This window comes from Hyaena hyaena, unplaced genomic scaffold (assembly GCF_003009895.1).
Source record: "Hyaena hyaena isolate Hyena2069 unplaced genomic scaffold, ASM300989v1 scaffold_751, whole genome shotgun sequence".
Classification (NCBI taxonomy): domain Eukaryota; kingdom Metazoa; phylum Chordata; class Mammalia; order Carnivora; family Hyaenidae; genus Hyaena; species Hyaena hyaena.
In genome coordinates this window covers 362,038-382,189 of record NW_024081386.1, presented here as the reverse complement: position 1 = coordinate 382,189, position 20,152 = coordinate 362,038, and the positions used below count along the sequence as shown (strand labels likewise).

At 39.2% G+C, this 20,152-nt stretch overlaps 1 pseudogene; it reads right to left on the bottom strand.

Moving 5' to 3' along the window:
* Positions 1-9,059: 9,059 nt before the first annotated feature.
* The window catches only part of LOC120221120, a 137,647-nt pseudogene continuing 126,554 nt past the window's right edge, over positions 9,060-20,152 (bottom strand).

Here is a 20,152-nt window from a genome sequence, read left to right as displayed (position 1 = left end):
TCATCTGGACCTCAGGTCCTCATTATATCCTCCTGGTGATTCTGGAAAGTGTAAAGCAGTTGATTTATACCAACTAATCAAATAAGCTGATATTACTTGCCATAAGAGATTGTGTGATAGCAATGAAACAATCATTGAAGCTCTTTGTTTCCTTCTTAATCACCAAAGATGGAAAATCTAGTTATGTGGCTCAAGAACCAAAAAAGACGGTCAGGCCAAGAAAATTTCTCCCTAGCTCATTTTCTTTCACCACCATGTTTTACTCATCAGAAAGATAGAATATGCACCACAAATCTGTGAGTCTTATATCTGTATATCTGTTAATTATTGACTAGAGGAGAGCTTTATGGAAAATGGTGGGTTTCAGCTTTAATAAATAATGGGGTTGAGTCTGCCCAATGACAGATGTGTGTAATTCTCATTAAAGTCAGTGGCAGTTACACAAGAGCATCAAAGCAAAACAGTGTCTTTTACAGAATGTTCTGATTTGGTAAATTATTCACTATCTCTTAAACAGTGGAGACATATGCTATTGTTCTCTGTGGGGAACAAGAAAAAACTCTTTTAGGCAGGATGTAGTTTCAGATTTTAGACTTAGAATGTATAACTAAGAAAAGGTGTAAAATGTATTCACCCAGAAGCCTTTAGATAGAAAGGAATTAGTAACTGTATTGAAAATGCTTCCAGATATTACGCTATGAACTGAAGGCTGAGTGCGTACCTGGGTGGGTTGGATATGTATTTATCGTGGATTTTCCAAATATGAAGTGAGTCCAGTAGTCTTTGTCAAACCGTGGAAAAATCAGTAGCATCACAGCCAGTGACTAAGATACCTAAAGAGAACCCCATCATTGTAAAATGTAGATGAAGTTGGAAAGGAGAATTGGTGTTAGCTATTAAGCAGCAAGTTAGGAGGCTCTTCAACTGAACTCTGGTACTTGTTTTTTTTTCATCGAAGTACTCAGTACCCAAAAGTGCTTCAGTTAACACATGTATAAAATGGAGAAAACATTGCCTGCCTATCGAGTCTCCTCAGGATGCTATGATTAACAAGAATGAAAACCATGTTGAAATAATTTTTAAAAAGCACTATATTATTTAGAAGAATAAACATTAAAGGAACCATTGAAATGCCCTCTGTAGCAGCTCTTAGACAATTGAAAAAACTGTCACTCTAATGACAAGGCTACTCAGAACATGAGTATTCTTTAAAGTACTCAGTATTTTAGGAGCCTGAAAAGTTCTTTTCTTATGCCACTTAATCACTAAATAGGATGGGATGATGTAATAAAAGGCATGAGATACCAAATGCTGGAGTGGATGTGGAGAAAAGAGAACTCTCATGCACTGTTCATAGGATTGTAAACTGGTTCAGCCATCATGAAAAACAGTATGGAGGATCCTCAAAAAATTAAAAATAGAATTACCATATATCGAGAAATACCACTTCTGGAAATATGTCCAAAGGAAATGAAAACATTATTTCTAAAAGATACTTGTCCCCTCCCATGTTCATAGCATTGTTTATAATAGCCAAAATATGGGAGCAACCTAAGTGTCCATTGCCAAATTAATGGGGAAAGTACACACACACACACACACACACACACACACACACACACACACACACACTCATACAGTGGAATATCATTCAGGCATAAAGATGAGGAAATTCTTCCATTTGTGAACAACATGGATGGATCTTAAGGGCACGATGCCAAGTGAAATAAGTGAGAAGTAGACAAATACCGTCTGATCTTAGTGACATTGGAATTTAAACAAACAGGCAAGCAAACAAAAAGAGATCAGATTTGTTGTTACTAAAGGTAGGGGGTTGGAGAAGGAAAAACTGAGTGAAGGTGGTCAGGGGGTACAAATTTCCAGTTACAAAATAAGTAAGTACTAGGGATGTGAATGTACTGCATGACGACTATACTTACCACTGCTGTATGATATACATGAAAGTTGTTAAGAGTGTAAATCCTAAAGTTTCTCATCACATGGGAAAAAATTCTCTTTTTCTTTCTCTTTTTACTTTATCTTTATGAGGTGATTGATGCTAACTAAACTTGCAGCAATCATTTCCCAAAATATGTAAATCACACCATCATGCTGTACATCTTAAACTTCTACAAGGGTGTATGTCAGTTACATCTCAATAAAACTAGGAGAAAAAGATAATGACAAAGGTTTGGTTGCACAAGTTATAACCAATTGTCCTCATCCCAACTAGACATTTTTTAAATTCTTCTTTTTAATTAAATGTTTAAAAAATATTTAATTTTGAGGGGGGTGGGGTTAGAGGCAGAGAGAGGGAGACACACAATCTGAAATAGGCTTCAGGCTCCAAGCTATCAGCCCAGAGCCTGACAAGGGGCTCAAACCCATGGAGTATGAGATCATGACCTGAGCCAAAGTCATACACTTAACCAACAGAGCAACCCAGGCATCCCAGCATTTCTTTAATTCTTGATCAGCAATATATCTTTATAGATTTGAGGACAAACAGAAAGAAATACTTTACAAAGAAAGAAAAGTCACTGTTTTGTGCTTATTTCCTATCTGTCCACCACCATCCTCACATTCCCTAGAATTATTCCTCATTTTTGAGTATCTTCTTTGGGTAACTGCATTTCCTCAGATACTCCAAGACTCTGCAATTATATGGAATTCCCAATAGAAATTTTAACCAGAAATTGTCAATTAAATGTAATTTAATTAAAAAGATATAAACCTCAAAGTTTTATGAAGCAACAGTACTTGAGAAGAAAGTGGAAACAAAGTCAATGTGGGTTGATTTCGTTCCTCTAGTATTAATGTGCTTTTGTAAACCATTAGAATTTTACCTGGTGTGGGAGTACATTCTGGGGAAGCAGGCAGGAGAATATTCAGTGTGTCTGGCACTGGCATTAGTGTTGAACAACCTCTAGTAGAAAAGAGGAAGGTATGTAAATGAAACAAGATTTGACTGCTGTTCTACCATTTCTCTAGAAATCTCCATGTGAAATGGCATCAAGCTGATGCTGATTGCTGCTTAATCTGTGGGACCCTCTGAACTCATTCTGAAATGCTGTAAAAGTCTCACCCTGTAGACACCTAGACTTAGTTATTTAAATGCAAAGTTTCACGTTACAGTTAAGCCACCTGCCACATACTTCTCTGTCTAGGCAGGAGACATCTATAAGATGCTTTATTAAAGCAGGAAACTTGAACTCAAAGAAGTTCCTTCTGCTCTCTTCATGTCCCACATGTGGAAAAGATAATCATGTGTGTTTTGTTTTAAACATTTGGTTCATTTGGAGACAAATTTAGGAAGGAGGACTTTTGGGACATAATTTGAAAAAGCCATTGCCTCCTCCCTCCTCCGCCCTCCTCCTCTTCCTCCCCTCCCTTCCCCCCACTTTGCTCCCTTCTTCTCCTTTTTCCTCTTCTTCCTTCTCTCCTTTTTTCTTCTTCCACTTCCTCCCCCTCACCTAATCTCTTCTTTCTCTTCTTCATCTTCTCTCCATCACTTTATTTTAGAGCTATGGACCTTGTAATATCAGATATTATGATTAAATTTCCTGATAGACACACTGACTTCCCATTCTCTGCCAACATTCTGTTACAGGGTTTCTCAAATATTAATGTACCATGAATCCTCTGGTTAAAATGCCAACTCTGATTCAATAAGTCTGGGGTAGGGAGAGACTCGGCATTCAAAGAAGCTCTGGATGATGCTAGCCCTGCTGCTCAGGGGGAAGGCTCTGCAACTTAAGGAAAAGGAAAGAGTTCAAATTCTTACTAGATTTTGGTTAAATATGGGTAACTCAAAAAGAGTTAAGAGATTCATATTCTGATCAATATAATTTTCCTACAATTATTCTAGTGTATTATATAGCCTTTTTCTGCACAGTAAAGTAAGGTTTTGATAGTAAATATAGAGACATTGCAGAAGGCACAATAAAACTAAACACATAAAGAATGAAAGAAAGAAGCCTTATTGGTGAGGCCTCAAAAATGTAAGAAGTAAATCTTTCTGTCGAATTGGAAGGCTTGCTTTTCAGTAGTCTATGTCTTGGAGAAGCAGTAATTCCTGGCCTTCATTCTACCTGTGGCTTGCAGAAGAACTTGCCTTTTTAGCTATTTTATTCACTGTGGCTATTTTCTGTCAATAGGTGTCCATGCTGCTCTAAATGTAAAGGAATGCTGTTGCCCACAATCCTCTCTCCAAGTTGAAATCAGTCTCACTTGTCACCCCCCAACCCTTGACAGAAGACAGAAGTTTTACCCCCCCCCACCCCCAGTGAAATCCCATCCATCTGAATTTCCTGGGTCACCATGTCCAGGACCCAACACTGACCATCACCCGATGTAACCTTGTCTAAGCCGATTCTCAATAACAGTATATGTGACTTCTACAGGCAATGTGAGGCATGACCATGAATGCCTCTCTTTTTACAAGCATTTATTGTGATCATCATAAACATTTTGACACAGTATTCTTCCTTTATAAGTTTTCTGTAAATACAATTAGAGTAGATAAAAATCAAAATGATGGCAATCCTTCTATGTTTTTTTTGAAGTTCCCAGGAGTGCTGTTGGCTCTTTAATTGCTTACTAATGTAAAAATATCATTGTTAGTAAAGCATAAATCATGGCAATTTTGCCCCACTAGAGGCTAAAAGCAGCACAAGAAGTGGTAATTAAGATTTACTAATAGATCTGGCAATTTCTATAATGGAGGCTTTTAACAAGGTAGAGAAAAATGCATCTCTCATGCTACAGTGGAGCAACAAAGAAAATATGAGGTTTTCTTCATGCAAAAGAGATCACCTGTTTAGAGTGCATGGATGGCTCAGTGAGTTAAAGGTCCAACTCCTGATTTTGGCTTAGGTCATGAGCTCATGGTTTGTGAATTTGAGCCCCGTGTTGGGCCCAACGCTGAATCTGATAGCACAGAGCCTGCTTGGGATTCTCTCTCCAACTCCACCTGCTTTCTAGCTCTCCCCTGCTCTCTCTCTCTCTTTCTGTCTCTCTCTCTCAAATAAACATTAAAAAAAAGAAAGACCTCAGAATGTTTTCAGACTATGAATTTTCTTTTATTATTTTACTAATTTCTTTTCTTCTTGTTATCCCACCTTATTTATTCACTTATTCATTAGCTGGAGCACCTGCGCTATATCATATGTCAATGCTCTATGCTAGGAAATAGGGATAGAAGATGTTTATGACCTACATTTTATATTCCCAGTGGAATTTATATAGTGGAGGAGCAATACAGATGCAAGACATATAAACTAATACATATATAATTGCAAATTGTGGTCTGATCCATGAAATAAACCCAGGTGCTGATAGAGAACAGGTTTAGATATTTAATAAGGGTGATCTGTTGTAATACATGAGCTGCGGAAAGAGTATTACAGATAAAGAGAGGAGCATGTAGAAAGGGGATGAGTTAAGGGCAAAGTTATCCTATTTGGGGAAATGAAAGAAAACATTTAGTGAAGTAGGAACATAGAAAGAGAAAGTGATGGGCACAAGCATTAAGGTGGAAGAGTGGGCAGGGAGCAGATCATGTAGACCAGGGCAAAGAGTTTGAAATTTCATTTATCTAAAATCAAAAATTGTTAAAGCACTTTAAGCAGAGAAAGTGGTGTGATCATTTAAACTTCAGTAGACTTCTCCCCTGCAGCATGTTTAGGTGAATCCATGTATGTGGTCAAGTGGCATCACATGGTATACACTCATTGTGCTGTTGTTAATTTCCTGGTTTTGAGAATTGCTGTAGTTATGCAAGATGTAACCATTGGGAAGAGTTGAATGAAGGGTACATACACCACTACTTCTGTGTACTATTTTTGCAGCCTCCTGTAAGTCCAATTATTTTAGAATAAAAAGTTTAAAAAAATATTTCTTCAGATGCTTGCAGAGAATGTATTATAGTGGCATGAGCTCAAGCAGAGACCATTGAGAAGGCTGTTTCAATAGTGTTGGTAAGAGAGGCGGCCAGGACTATAGTGGTGGCAATAGAGACAGAGAAATGAATGGGCAGGAGATATATAGCTATAAATATAACATTAGTTTATTAATAAAGATAATATTGATATTAATAACTAATGATATTATTAATTTAAATATTATTTGTATATATTTAGGTAGACTGGGATGGAACTTAGTGAAACATTACATGTGGGGAGTAGGGGAAAGAGAAGCCTGAGAATACATGGGATTTTTACTTGGGCAGCTGTCTGGGTTTAAATTGTTGATGTGTATTAATTTGGGCATGGCTGGGAGAGAATTAGTGGAGGCCAGGATGTTTAGGGTTTCTCTGAGTCAGGTGACCATATATATCAGAGGAACTCAGAGAACTAGTCCTAGGGTGATGTAAATTTGACAGTAGACACGGTATGTCAGGAGAGAATAGAAGTATCCTAAAACCATGCCCTGGGGAAAACCAAGTGACAGGAGTCCAGGTAACAAGGAATAACCAGTGACATAGGATGAAAAGCAGGAGAGAACAGTGGTATTTAAATCAAAGGAAGAAATTATTTCACAAATGAAGGAGTGCTAAGATGTATGGATATTTCTGAAAGTCTGAGTAGGAAATTAACATTCATTAGATCTAGTAATACACTACCTTGATTCTCTTAATCAGAAAGTTTTGGGGTAGTAGAACTGGTGTACATTTGGGAGAAGATATGAAGCAGACAGCTCTTGAGAGGGGAGCAGCAAAATGTAATCATAGCTATAGAGGTTGCTGTAGAAACAAAATACTTGTTTTAAGAAAGAGCATTTTTAAATGTTGGTAGAAATGGTTAATAGGCTGCCTGGGTGGCTCAGTCAGTTAAGTGTCCGATGTCGGCTCAGGTCATGATCTCATGGTCAGTGAGTCCAAGCCCTGTGTTGGGCTCTGTGCTGATAGCTCAGAGCCTGGAGCCTGCCTTGGATTCTGTGTCTCCCTCTCTCTCTGCCCCTCCCCAGCTCATGCTTATTTGCTCTCTCTCTCTCTCTCTCTTAGAAATAAGTAAACATTACAAAAAAATAAAAAAGAGAGAGAGAGAAATGGTTAATGAGTGAGTGGGAGCCTGATAATACAGAAGGGAGGAAGAAAATCACTCCATGTCGTTGAGGAGAAAAGATGGATCCAGACCATGTAGAGAGAGTGGTGTTAGAAACAGGGGCAGTTTTCTCCATGGAAGCAAGAGAAGAGAAGAAAAATGGTTTTGCAGGTAGATTTGAATTTTGTTTGTGAGAAGATGGAGAAATTCACAGCGCATGGTTTCTTTTTTCTCACTGAAGTGTGAGAGAACTTTGAGACAGAAGGCAAATAGGGGGAAAGTTTAATGGGGGGAGAAGGACACGGCTTGATACTTTCTCATGATGCCTGAAAAACCGAGGCTGCCACAGCAGTGTTGCCAGTGTGTGTGTGTGATTTTCTCCAGAAATGTTTATAAAGCCACTCAAGTGAAATTGACAGAAGATACACATAAAGTACATACACCCAGGATTTGGGTTTTGCCAGACCCGTGCTTCTACAAAAGAAGAGGGAGCAAGACAGTGGTGCTCTTTGCAGAGTCATCATTATGAAACATAGTCACTGCCATGACCATAAACGGCCAGGGGTTGGTTAAGGCCACGAAGTGGAGGGCATGTTGAGAAAGAGATTGAGGAGATAGATTAATTCACTAATCACAGAGGAAGGATTTGAAAGGGAGAGAAGGAAGGGAGGAGAAGTAGAGAAATGTATTAGACTAAATGATAAACCAAGCCATAGGGAATGACTCAGGATGTATGACTCCAGGAAATGAAGTTTATAAAAAAAGTTCTGCAGATTTTTTAGACTATGGTCATGATATTTGGTGGTTCCAATTCTCTGATTTTTCTCTGAGTTTATGTCAATGTAGGGTGGTAGCCCTATACCCTGGGAGCAGTAAGTAGCACTCTGGAATTGTCATCACACCTTGGAAAGCTCAACCATCTTCCTCCAAGAAAACATCAGGATCTTTGTGTATCTTGCTTTTTGTTTTTCAATACAGAGCACTAATTGCATAAAACATAAAAACAATTTAAACCCACAAGAAAATAGGAAGTTGCATTTTCTTTTTTAGAATGAGTTTATATTCCTAGAATCTCTTCAAAAAGAAATCTGTAAAGCTGCTATTGTTACAGTCATACTAGCTTATTTTGGTGATATTTGCATGGTACATCTTTTCTCATCCTTAAAATTTCCAGCTTATTTTGGTGATACTTGCGTAGTACATCTTTTTTCATCCTTAAAATTTCCAGCTTCCTGTGTCCCAAATGTTTAAACAGACTGGTAGTGTTAACCTTTTGATTGGAATATTTCATCCACTGTAACTTAATTATTGACATCCTTGGCTTTATATCTATCTTTTATAGATAGATACACATTTATTTACTATTTTGTTAGTAGATACGCTAGAGATAACAATATGTACCTTTGACTTATTACAATAAATTGTTGTGTTTCGATGTGTTTTATAATTTGATTTTAAAATCAAACTATTACCGGGGCACCTGGGTGGCTCCGTTGGGTGACGGTCTGACTTTGGCTTAGGTCATGATCTCATGGTCTGTGAGTTCAAGCCCCACTTCGGGCTCTGTGCTGACAGCTCAGTGCCTGGAGGCTGCTTTGGATTCTGTGTCTCCCTCTTTCTCTCTGCCCCTCTCCTGTTCATGCTATGTCTCTCTCTCTCTCAAAAATAAATAAAACATTAAAAAAATAAAATCAAACTATTGCAATCAATAATGATAACATCTTGGTATTTTCCAACTGTATTTATACCTTCCCGTCCTCTGATTTCTGTTGAGTTTTAATTCTAAATATGTTTTAAAGCCCATAAGACATTAATTGCCATTGAAATACAGTTACCCACATATTTACCCTTTTTGTTTCCATCTGGCATTTCCTTGTTCCCTTCTGCTTAAAGAACTCCCTTTAGATTTTTCTTTGGTGCAAGTTTGCTAGTGATAAACTCCCTTAGTTTCTTTCTTTCTTTCTTTCTCTCTCTCTCTCTCTCTGGACTGAGACAATTTATTAACCCACATTTATTCTAATGCTTCTTGTTGGCAGCTGGCACCTGTCTGGCAATTCAGTCCAGAACTCTCTGTCCCTGAGATGTCAGTTTGTGGCCCCCATCGTGGTGCCTTTCCACCATTTTCAGCTCCTCTGGGGCTTGGAGGACCCTGTGGTCCCAGTCCTGGAGGCATGAACCCGTTTCTCTAACATTCCTCATAGATCTTGGGCATGGAGCTGACCCCAGAGGGCCCTGTAGGTATAGACACTGTGCTGCGGAAGCAGCTTGTATGTAGAAACAGCTCTCAGCAGGGACCAAGCTCTTTACGCTTGACCAGCTTGACAGTGTCCAACCATTCAGGGACTTTCTACTTCCCAGACTTTATGAGGACAGCTGCCAGAGTTCTAGTGAATTCCTCCTGGCTTACATCCTTTACAATAACTCCGGGCTGCCAGCTGGGGAAAGAGCGCTCAGTTTTTGTTGTTCTGAAAACGTGTTTATTTCATCTTTACTTTTGAAGGATATGTTTGCGGGATGTAGAATTCTAAGTTAGCAGTCATTTTCTTCGAGTTTCATTGTTTCTGTTGAGAAGTCAATCATGAATTACTGAAAACAAATCTGTTTTCTCTGTTTTTAATATGTTTTTCTTGGTTTGGGCTTTCAGCAAATTGACCATGATACAGCTCATATTGTGGGGGACTGTGTGTGTGTGTGTGTGCGTGTGTGTGCATGTGCATGTGTTGGTGTTATCTTGCTCAAAGTTAACTGAGATTTTTCAATCTGAGCGTTCATGTCCTTAATCACTTTGGAAAACCTTTAGTCATTACTCCTTCAATACTGCTTTTGCCTCATTGTCTCTCTCCCAGCTACCTACAGGTTATAACATTGACTGTATCCACCCATCTCTTATTTATTTTCTCTAAATTTTTTATTGAAAAAAATGCTGAGCTTTTCTGTTGACTTTCTCCATTCTGTTAACCTTGTTTTATGCAATGTCTAATTGACTGATAAACCCATCCATTAGGTTCTTAATATTATTTCTTATATTTCATAGTTGCAACATTTTCATTGGATTCTGTTAATAAATGTTGGTTATCTGATGAAATTATCCATTCTTTGCATCTGTTTTCTCCAGCTTGTTCTATATTTTCTTAACTTCTAATTAAAATGCCTCCTCACTGTGGGTCGATTTCTATTGTTTTTTTTTTTTTTTAATATTGTCCTGTATCTTCTTTAGTCATTCTTGATTGAATGCTAAATACTACACAATATTTAGTGTATATATTTATATGTATATATGCACACACATGTGTGTGTGCATGTGTGTGTATGTATATGTGTCTGTATATATAAGTGTGTGTGTGTGTGTGTGTGTGTGTGTGTGTGTATACATATAGTTAGTTTTTTCAGCTTCTGTTAGCTTAACTCAATAAGGGACTGAGTTGAGTCAGTCTGGGTTACAATTTCTCTCACTCATTCTGTGCTGAGGTCCTTCAAGCCCTTCAACAAAGAGCCTAGTGTGACCACTTGGGCCCCTACTTTAATGGGTCTTACCCCCTAATCCTGGTCTCCTCCGTAGCCAGAGACTGCCGAGAAACTCCATTCTTCCCACAGCGGCTTTGTAATTACTTGCCCATCCTCCCATCTGGCCTCAGAATCAGAGAACCTGTGTCTTGGGGAGAACCTGACGTTGTTTCCGTTTTCTTTTCCTCTTTTCGGAAGCATCCCCACTGTTCACATCTCCACTTGTGTCTCCGCAAGACCACACAAACCTGCTGGCTTCTCTCTTGCTGCCTGTTGGCTTGTGCCCAGGCAAACCTTGGATTCTTAGGTTGTATCTCTGCCCTGAGATTTGGCAAATGTCCCCAAGGAAAAAGTTTCTATGGGACAACACCTCACTTTCATGGAAGTGTTCCTCTCTCTGAAATCTTGGCCCCTTTAGTTCTCACTGCTTTAGCAAAAATCTGATACCTTCACACAGATTGATGATCAATTTTGTATTTTTTCCAGCTATTCTAGGTTGTCTTGGCAGGAGCTCTGCTTTGCCATGTGCTACTCCATCTTAGCTCAACAAGCAGATATTCCAAAAGCAATGCCATTTGACAAAATAAATCATCCCCAAGGGATTGTACCCTTCAACTAAGTGGGGCTGGGAAGTTTTAATGGCTTTGAAGGCTGTTTCTTAGTAATCTGGAGTTTTTTGATGCATTGTCTGTCCTGGGACACCATTGCTAGCAGCTGGGGACAGTGGCTTTGGCCTCAGGGACTGCCAGCCTTTGCTGAGTAGCTTACTGTCTGTGCAGCCTAGGCCGAAATTCTCTCCAGACTTCACTTTCACCATCTGTAAAATGGGCAGAGAGAACCCTATGTTTGTACAGATGATTAAAGGGGAATATGTTTATTGATGCCTTCCTTTAATTATGTTAAATGACTTATGAATGTTATCCTACTTTTTAAGTTATATTTTTATTTTTAAATACTTATTTATTTATTTATTTATTTTGAGAGAAAGGGAGAGAGAACACAAGCAGGGGAGGGGCAAAGAGAGAGAGAATCCCAAACAAACTCTGTCTACCAGCACAGAGGCGAATGTGGGGCTTGATCCCATGAACCATGAGATCATGATCTGAGTGAAAATCAAGACTTGGATGCTCAACCAAGTGAGCCATCTAGTTGCCCCAATGTTATCCCACTTGAATATGGTATGTACTGTAGTGCCTATTAAGTATTCAATAATGGGTAGCAATATTATCACTCGTCTTGATTGCAACCCAACCTCTATTTTAGCTTAAAGTGAAATAACTCATCACCTCTTAGTCCTCTTCCTTATTCCTCACTCTTTTGCTTACAGGATACAGATAATGTAAATATAGGGCGAAGATAATTGTTTAGCTTATGACATTCGTATAAATTGCACTTAGCAATCAAAAGCATGTAAATCAGGAGCACCCAGTAAGTGTCTGACTCTCAGTTTCAGCTCAGGTCATGATCTCATGGTTTGTGGGTTCGAGCCCACATCAGGCTCTGTGCTATCAGAGCCTGCTTGGGATTCTGTCTCTCCCTCTCTCTTTCCCCCTACCCTGCACTCTCTCTCAAAATAAATAACTAAAAAAAAAGCATATAAATAAAAAACCCCCACAAAAATGAAGCTTAATTATTCATAATATTGTTACTTAAGACAGTGTAGAAATATGCAGTGTATTTGTCCAGATATTTTACAAAACCACATTGTTTATTTTATATGAGGCCGAACAGGCACTATATACCAAAACATCAGAAAGTTGTTAGAGCTAAATCCCTAAAAGGCCAGATTTTTCTTTTGGTTCAGATGACATATTGGGCTTCTGCTTGATGAGTTTACACCCATGCACTTGCCCATGTGCCCATGTGTGACTCACAGGTTGGGGCGCCTGCAGCTTGGTCTCGGTGGCTCCTGGGGTGGTATTTGCACTTCATCTCTCTGGCCCTGTGTATCTGATTCAATGACATCTGTTAAGAAGACAGTGGTGGGAAGACATGCATATGAAATCTCAGTGAATACAGGCTGCATTTTAATGAGCTGAGGCTGCTGTTACCTAACCATTTATTTTGTGGCCTTTGGGGCGTTGACGGGCAATACCCAATCTGTTTCTCATCAGTTTAAATCTCAATATTTACTTTTGTATGTTTTATTCTTAAAGCTTAAAAAGAGAGAGAGAGAATTGTCCTTTTTTCACATCTTCAAAAGAGAGATTTGGGTATTAACATGGAAAGGAAAAAGAGCCATTTTACATGTAATGAAAAAGTTACCAAGAATAAAAACATAAAATGAAAAAAATCATTACGTTAGCATAAGCTACCAATGGTCAGTTTTGACATACTTTCCTTGTGATGGTGACTTTTAAAAAATGTTTTATTTTATTTTGTCTTACTTTATTTTTGAGAGAGCATGAGCAGGGGAGGGGCATAGAGAGAGGGAGAGAGAGGATCCAAAGCAGGCTTTGCACTGACAGGCTGACTGAGGCAAGCCCAAAGAGGGACTGAGAACTGTGAGATCATGGCCTGAGCCAAACTCAGACGCTCTGCTAACTGAGATACCCAGGTGCCCCTACGGTGGCTTTCCACAGCAAACGTGTAAACCAGAGATTACCTTTCTGCTTTAGTCCTACCCATCCCTGTTAAGAACTGATTTTTAAATTTTCAGATGAATCCCAAGATAATTCTGTTAGTAGTGAGTGCTGATTACCCAATCAACCAGATCACTAAGAAAGATGTTCCTCTAAATGAGGAGTAGGATCTTAGATAAAGTGGATTTTGAATCTTCCTAATCGAGTTGTCCACACACAGTAGCAGTAACATCACCTGCAGCTCATGGGACTGAACTCATTAAAGCTCCACTGAGTCAGAATCTGCATTTTAACAAGCTCCCCAGGTGATACATATGTACACCAGTGGAGACCAAGCATCGACAAATTTCTCCTGTAAAGGGCCGGAAAGTGAATATTTTGGGTTATTCAGGCCATACAGGCTCTGTACCACAACTCAGCTCTCTTGTAATCGTGTTAAGGACCATAGCACATAAAGGCACGTGGCTGTGTTCCAATAAAACTTTATTCATGGGCATTCATGGGAATTTCTTATAATTTTTGCATGTCACAGAATGTTCTTTTTGTGGTTTCTGAATCATTTGTGAATGGAAAAATTATTCTTCCTTTACAGGCCATAGAAGAGGAGGTGGCAGGCTGGATCCAGTTTGCCACTCCTGACACAGATAGTATCATTTATTTGACCTCTTGAGGCGTGGTAGTTGCCTTCTCTTCCTGTTTTAGTTTGGTTGGGTTGCCTTAGCAAAATACAATGGACTGTGAGGCTTACACAATAGGAGTTTATTTTTCACAGTTCGGGAGGCTGGACATCCCAGATCAAGGCTTGTAAGGATTGGTTTCTAGTGAGAACTCTCTTTCTGGGTTGCAGATGGCTACCTTCTCACTGGGACCTCACATAGTGGGAGAGTGGGCAAGTGCTCCAGCGTGTCTCTTTATAAGAACATTAATCCAGAGACACCTGGGTGCCTCAGTTGTTTAAGCACCCGACTTTGGCTCAAGTCATGATCACACAGATTGTGGGTTCTAGCCCCGCATAGGGCTCTGTGCTGACAGCTCAGAGCCTGGAGCCTGCTTTGGATTCTGTGTCTCTCTGCCCCTCCCCAACTTGTGCTCTGTCCTTGTCTCTCAAATATAAAATAAATGTAAAAAAATTAAAAAAAAGAACATTAATCCAATTATTTAAGTTTATTTATTTATTTTGAGAGAGAGCAAGTGGGGAGGGGCAGAGAGAGAATCTCTGTCAGTACAGAGCCTGATGTGGGGCTAGAACTCATAAACCGTGAGATTATGACCTGAAGTAAAACCAAGAGTTGGCTGCTTAACTGACTGAATTACCCAGGCACCCCAAGAACACTATTCCTATTCATTTAGGGGCTGTACCCTGATGACTTCATTTAGCCTTTGTTACTCCTGTGAAGGCACAGTGTCCAATTAACAATCACATTGAGGAATTATGCTTCGCCATATGAATTTTGGGGGACAGTGTTCAGTCCACGGCAGTGCCCAATGTAGTTTTTCTCTCTCTAACATCTTCCCTCATGACACCACCCACAATCATCCCCACCATCTGTGAAGCCCCTTTGTCTTTATTAACTGTGTCTCTTTAGTATTTAAACGAGGCCTTAAAATTTTATGATAGCCTAATCCTAGTCCTTCAACCAAGTTACAGGGTCCTTGAGTGCAGATGGTGCTGGTCAAGGCTCCAGGAATTCAAACAAGTTTAAATTACTGGGTTGAGCTTAGTAGCTCTTGATGGCCAACTACAGTGACAGCCTGCTCTTTCCTGCTCTTGAGTCTCCCAGTTTGCTAAATGATTTCAGGTTTCCCAAGCATCCTTTTGGTCTATTTCCTCATTTCTGCCAGGGGTGAAGAGGTGTGAAAATACATCTATCTTCTCTGTGGAGGCATTACCAATTAATCATTAGAGGCTTATTTTGAAGAGCCAGTGCTCTGTACTATCAGGCATACAGAAGAGAAGAGACTTAGGCTCCAGAAAAGACCCAAACTGTATAACCTTTACTACTTCATCTACTTTTAAAATGCCATAAGAAGGTCAGTGGTGCCACTTCCTGTCTTTGGATGGAACATTCCTTCTTTCCTCCCCCACCTCTCTGCTCATCAGATACCTATTTGGCAACCATCTTTAACACAAGGTCTTTGCTTAACAAAGACCTTTTAGTGCATTTTATTTACTATTAATGTTTCAACATTGTTAACTCTCAATCTTCAGTATTAGGTCAAAATGAGTTGATTCCCTAGGGAGCCATTCTGTATTGTTCTCTGCTGTATATTTTCTAACGTTTGCCCAGTCCCTTTTTAATGACTCTCAAGACAGAGCTGCTCTCGCTTGCTTTGGGTTTGCATTAGAGGCTCATGGTGCGAACAGATGGGGACTTGGGTAAGGTCCCCATAATTCATTCTCAAGGGTTATCTATGTCCCAATCACAATTTAAAGCCTGAGAGAAGAGTGTACAACTTAGGGGTAAACCCTCTGTATTATATCACCGCTTTGCTGGCTTTGGGCTGAAATTGGCATAAATTAACTAACACCTTTCCCTATTGCCTCCACCATTTTACTCCCTCGTATTTTCAGTTGGGGCTAAATGCCTGATTCCCTATGACTTTAGGCTTGCAGCACTGTTCTTGAAACATAATTGTCACTAGATTTTCTGCTCATGCCAAGGAGAAATTCAGGTGACAGGGCACAGGTGTTCTTGACATGTTACAAACATTCACCACAGTGCGGCTGCACTGTGCATTTCCTGCTCCAGGTGAGCTCTTGTAAGATACCTGCAAACAATGCATCATGGAGCTAGGGGGTGCACGGACGCATGTAAGGGATTCATGAATGGCAAATGAAGATGCTGAACAGAACCACTTTGAGCAGAAGCCAAGCATGAGCATCCAGAAGGACTGATCTTTTGGGAGGAATTCACCTCATGCTGTTTCATTCACTTGGATTTATCACGTGACAAAATAAGCAGTCCTGTAGGACCAACTTTGGAATAAATAAAAAAGAAAAAAAACAGACAATTGGAGGCAACTCAATACTTGTTGCAAGCAGTGGCACACAAGCTTCCTTTGTTGTGAGGCTATTCTGGTGCTAATAACTATGCCTTTTTATCCCCCATATAGGTTTCTTAAATATTTTCCCCTACCTTATCTTTCCATGCAAAAACTTCAGATGAATACAAGTTTCCATCAAAAAGTAACTGGTGTCATTTAAAATTATCATAGAGCAACCTGAATAGCATTGCTTTAATACTACAGCTCTAGTATGATGATTGCAAAATGATTTTTGTTTAATCCAACTGTGATGAGAGGATAAGAACCTTTTTGAGTTGAGAGATCTGAGAGACTTAGCCTTTTTGATCCTCAATTTCCTCAGCAGCAAAATGGGGATAAAATATTTATTTCTCAATAGTACTGAAAACATGAAGCAGTGTGTACAAAGCATTTAAAGTAATTGACACAGGCACATGTTAAATAATCAATAATTTGAGATGGCTATTCCTTGTTATTTGCAATATTCAATGCAGAAACATTAAAAATATGTTAATGCCCTTTGGTTTTAATCTGCCACAGATTCTGCCAAATAGCTGAGTCACATTGAGAGGAGGAAAAACAGTCATCTCTTAGAGCATCTTTATTGGAAATCTTTGCACGTTGGTAATTTTGGATTAGAGATTTTGTTCATCATTTCCTGTTCAGCCAAGTGCATGGGCTTACACATTATTGCTGAAATGATCAGCATTTCTGTTATTCTTCAAGACTCTCAGCACACTTTTATTACAGATGGAGCAGGTATCTGGCAAAGAATTGGAGTATAGTAAATTGTGCAACAAATGGTATGCCAGAATCAATTTACTGCAGTCCCCCAAATACAATCACTTTCTCTTTACCAGTTTCAAGAATGAAACTTTAAGCACAGCTGATATGCATGTATCACACATAACTGAATGCCTTTATGTTGTCTCTTTTCAGTGGAAGTTTATGCCACAAAAGGTAAAGTAAAAAAAAAAAAAGAGAGAGAGAACAGCTATCAAGTCAAATTTCAGTCATCTGAACTGTTATTTGGGAAAGGGAGAGCAGATGGAATCATCAAGTGTCAGTGTTAACGATTCTTGGTGATTGCAGCTGGCTCTTTACCGGATGAAGAAACTAAGTTGCAGAGAGCCAAAGTAGCATGCCCAAGAATGCCACTTGAGAATGGAAGAGCCAGAATTTAGGGGTGCCTAGGGGACTCAGTTAAGCATCCAGCGTTGGCTCAGGTCATGATCTCACGGTCCATGGGTTCCATCCATCCTGGTGTCAGGCTCTGTGCTGACAGCTTGGAGCCTGGAGCTGCTTTGGATTCTGTGTCTCCCTCTCCTCTGTCCCTCCCCTGCTCACACACTGTCTCTCTCTCTCTCAAAAATAAACACTAGAAAAACAATTTTTTTAAAGAAATAAAATTTTTTTAAAAAATGAAGGAGCCAGAATTTAAACCCATGTTTGTCATCTCTTAGGCCCCATTTTCTTTTCTCTATGATAAGTCACTATCAATCTCAATAATAAGTCACTGTCACTATTAAAAATTTCTGGACAGATATTAGCAATGCTATAAATAATTTCTTCTAGAGCATATGCTAGAAAACAGATTTATCTGTGTTTATCTGCTTTGGGACAGTGCTTTATAGACAGTGTCTCATTGTCTTGGGGGAAATCTGTGTTATTTGATTATGTGGATGGAGCAGTTTAAATTAGAGAGGTGAATATTATCTTCCCAAGACCCCTGGTTGGTGAATAAGGAAGGAGCATTGAAAGTTGCCTGAACATCTACTGATTCTTGGAGTAAAACCGAATGATGAAACGGAAGTTCTAAATATGAGGAACTGACTCACAGCTCTGCATTTTTATGTATGTTTAGAAGGCATAGCATTTCAGGAACTTGGTTTTAATTCAAGCTATTGTGTAAAGGGTTGTTTTACAGTCATTCCAATGGATAACTTGGCTCTAAGACTTTGTCTTGACAAGTTAGAACTAAGAAATTATAATCTAGAAGAGGAATATCAGAGTAAATAAAGAACAAATGTTCAATTCATGTCTGTAGGAACAAGAATATCAAATATACCTCAAAGACTTTGAGCTATAAATAAGAACACCTTAACTATTTCTATTTCCTTGGTGTGGGTGTTCATTACTACTATCCCTTCTTGTGGAGCTATGCGTCCTGAAATTTCATTGATTATAAACACAATTTTATAAATATGTCATTTTCCGAGTCTGCAGTTTTCAAGGAGTAGGGACAGGGGATATCCTTGCTTGTTAGAAGGGTTTCTATTTTAGATTTTCTTATTGTTATGAGATAATATAATGATAAAATATACTGGGCCATGGCACATCTAGAATTGATCCTTCCATCCATTAGACAGGAGTAAAGGATGCTTACATCATGCCTGTAGAAATAGCAGTGTTGCAAATAGCCAATTCATTGTTGGTTCCAATTTGGAAGCTGACAAATACTTGCTTTATTGCCCTGCCACATGCGAAGTCTATCTTTCTGCCTACACAGCACAAGTCAGTAACCTAAATAATTCTTCTGGGATATTCTAAAAGCCCTGAGGCTGGAGTTCATACCATATATATTTGGCATTTAGAATCAGATGTGGACGTGAATTCAGTGACGTCTTGGGAGAATTTTCAAATATTCCCAAACATTTTTTTTCACTTTGTCTTATTTGCTTTCTTTAGTTTGTGCTGTCCTGCTAATGTTTGCGTTTGTCATACATTTGGCATACATTTGCCATTTGGAATTTTTTTCAAATTTTATTTCACTATAAATGACACACGGTATTACATTAGTTTCAGGTGTACAACATAGTGATTCAGCTTCTCTCTAGGATAGGCTGTGCTCACCACAAGTGTAGCTACCATCTGTCACCATCCAGTGCTATTATAATATCATTGTATTTAGAATTTTGATTCAGAAAAACAAACCACCATATTTGGCTGCTTAACCTCTAAGACAGGCCTATTTCACCTAAAGAGCCAAATCAAAATAGGGAGGAATCTATTTTATTCTCTTACATATTTTACCTTTCAACAAAACATGAGCATAGCAACATCAATAAAGTCATATTTGGGGCGCCTAGGTGACTCAGTCAGTTAAGAATCCAACTCTTGGTTTCAGCTCAGGTCATGATCTCACAAGTTGTGTGTTCGAGCCCTGTGTCAGGCTTTGTGCTAATGGCTGTGGAGCCTGCATGGGACTTTCTTTCTCCTTTTCTCTCTGCCCCTTCTCCTCCGTCTGTCTCTCTCTCAAGTAAATAAACTTAAAAAAAGTCATATTTGTCTGACACTAAAGTAGAAGCAAGACCATAAACAAAGGAATTAAATGTTGGATGACTATATAATTTACCATCTAAATGGAACACTTGAGAGTGTAAAGTCCTCACTCTGCACATGTTCTAGGCAAATTGAGATTCAGGGTTATCCTTCTTAGGGGTATGGTATGTTGCTGGCCTAAAAATGTATGCGCAAGCTCTAACAAAGAAGAGTAAACAAATTGGAGCCTTTGTTTTAAATCTAAACCATCTGGGGACTCAAATATCCCAGAGAGCAGAATGTCATTGTCCTTCAAGTCCATGAGCCTGAGTTTGGCCTATTTTACATCCTAGAACAACTTTGCAGAGAGAAGTCCCTTCATGATTCCATTTGCTGAGATGCCCATTCGTCTGTTTGTTCTTGGCTTTTGAAACTCCTCCACGCTGACATCTGAGGTCACTATGTGTGCATCTGAACCTCAGCCACCCCATCCATGCCTCTTCTCATCGCAGGGGTTCCCATTTTAATCAAAAGGACCCTTTTGGCACCTATGTGTGTGGTCTCATTTACGCCTCTCGTAGTCACTTGAGGAAAATATTTAGCTTTATCTTGAGCCTTGTTGGGGATTTTGGTTACTCAGGGAAGATATTCAGACATGTCCGCCTGGACATTTTATACAGGTGAGTGTGCTGTGCCCTTCTATGCCAGGGGTAAATGGGGAGCTTGAAAGAGCTCTTC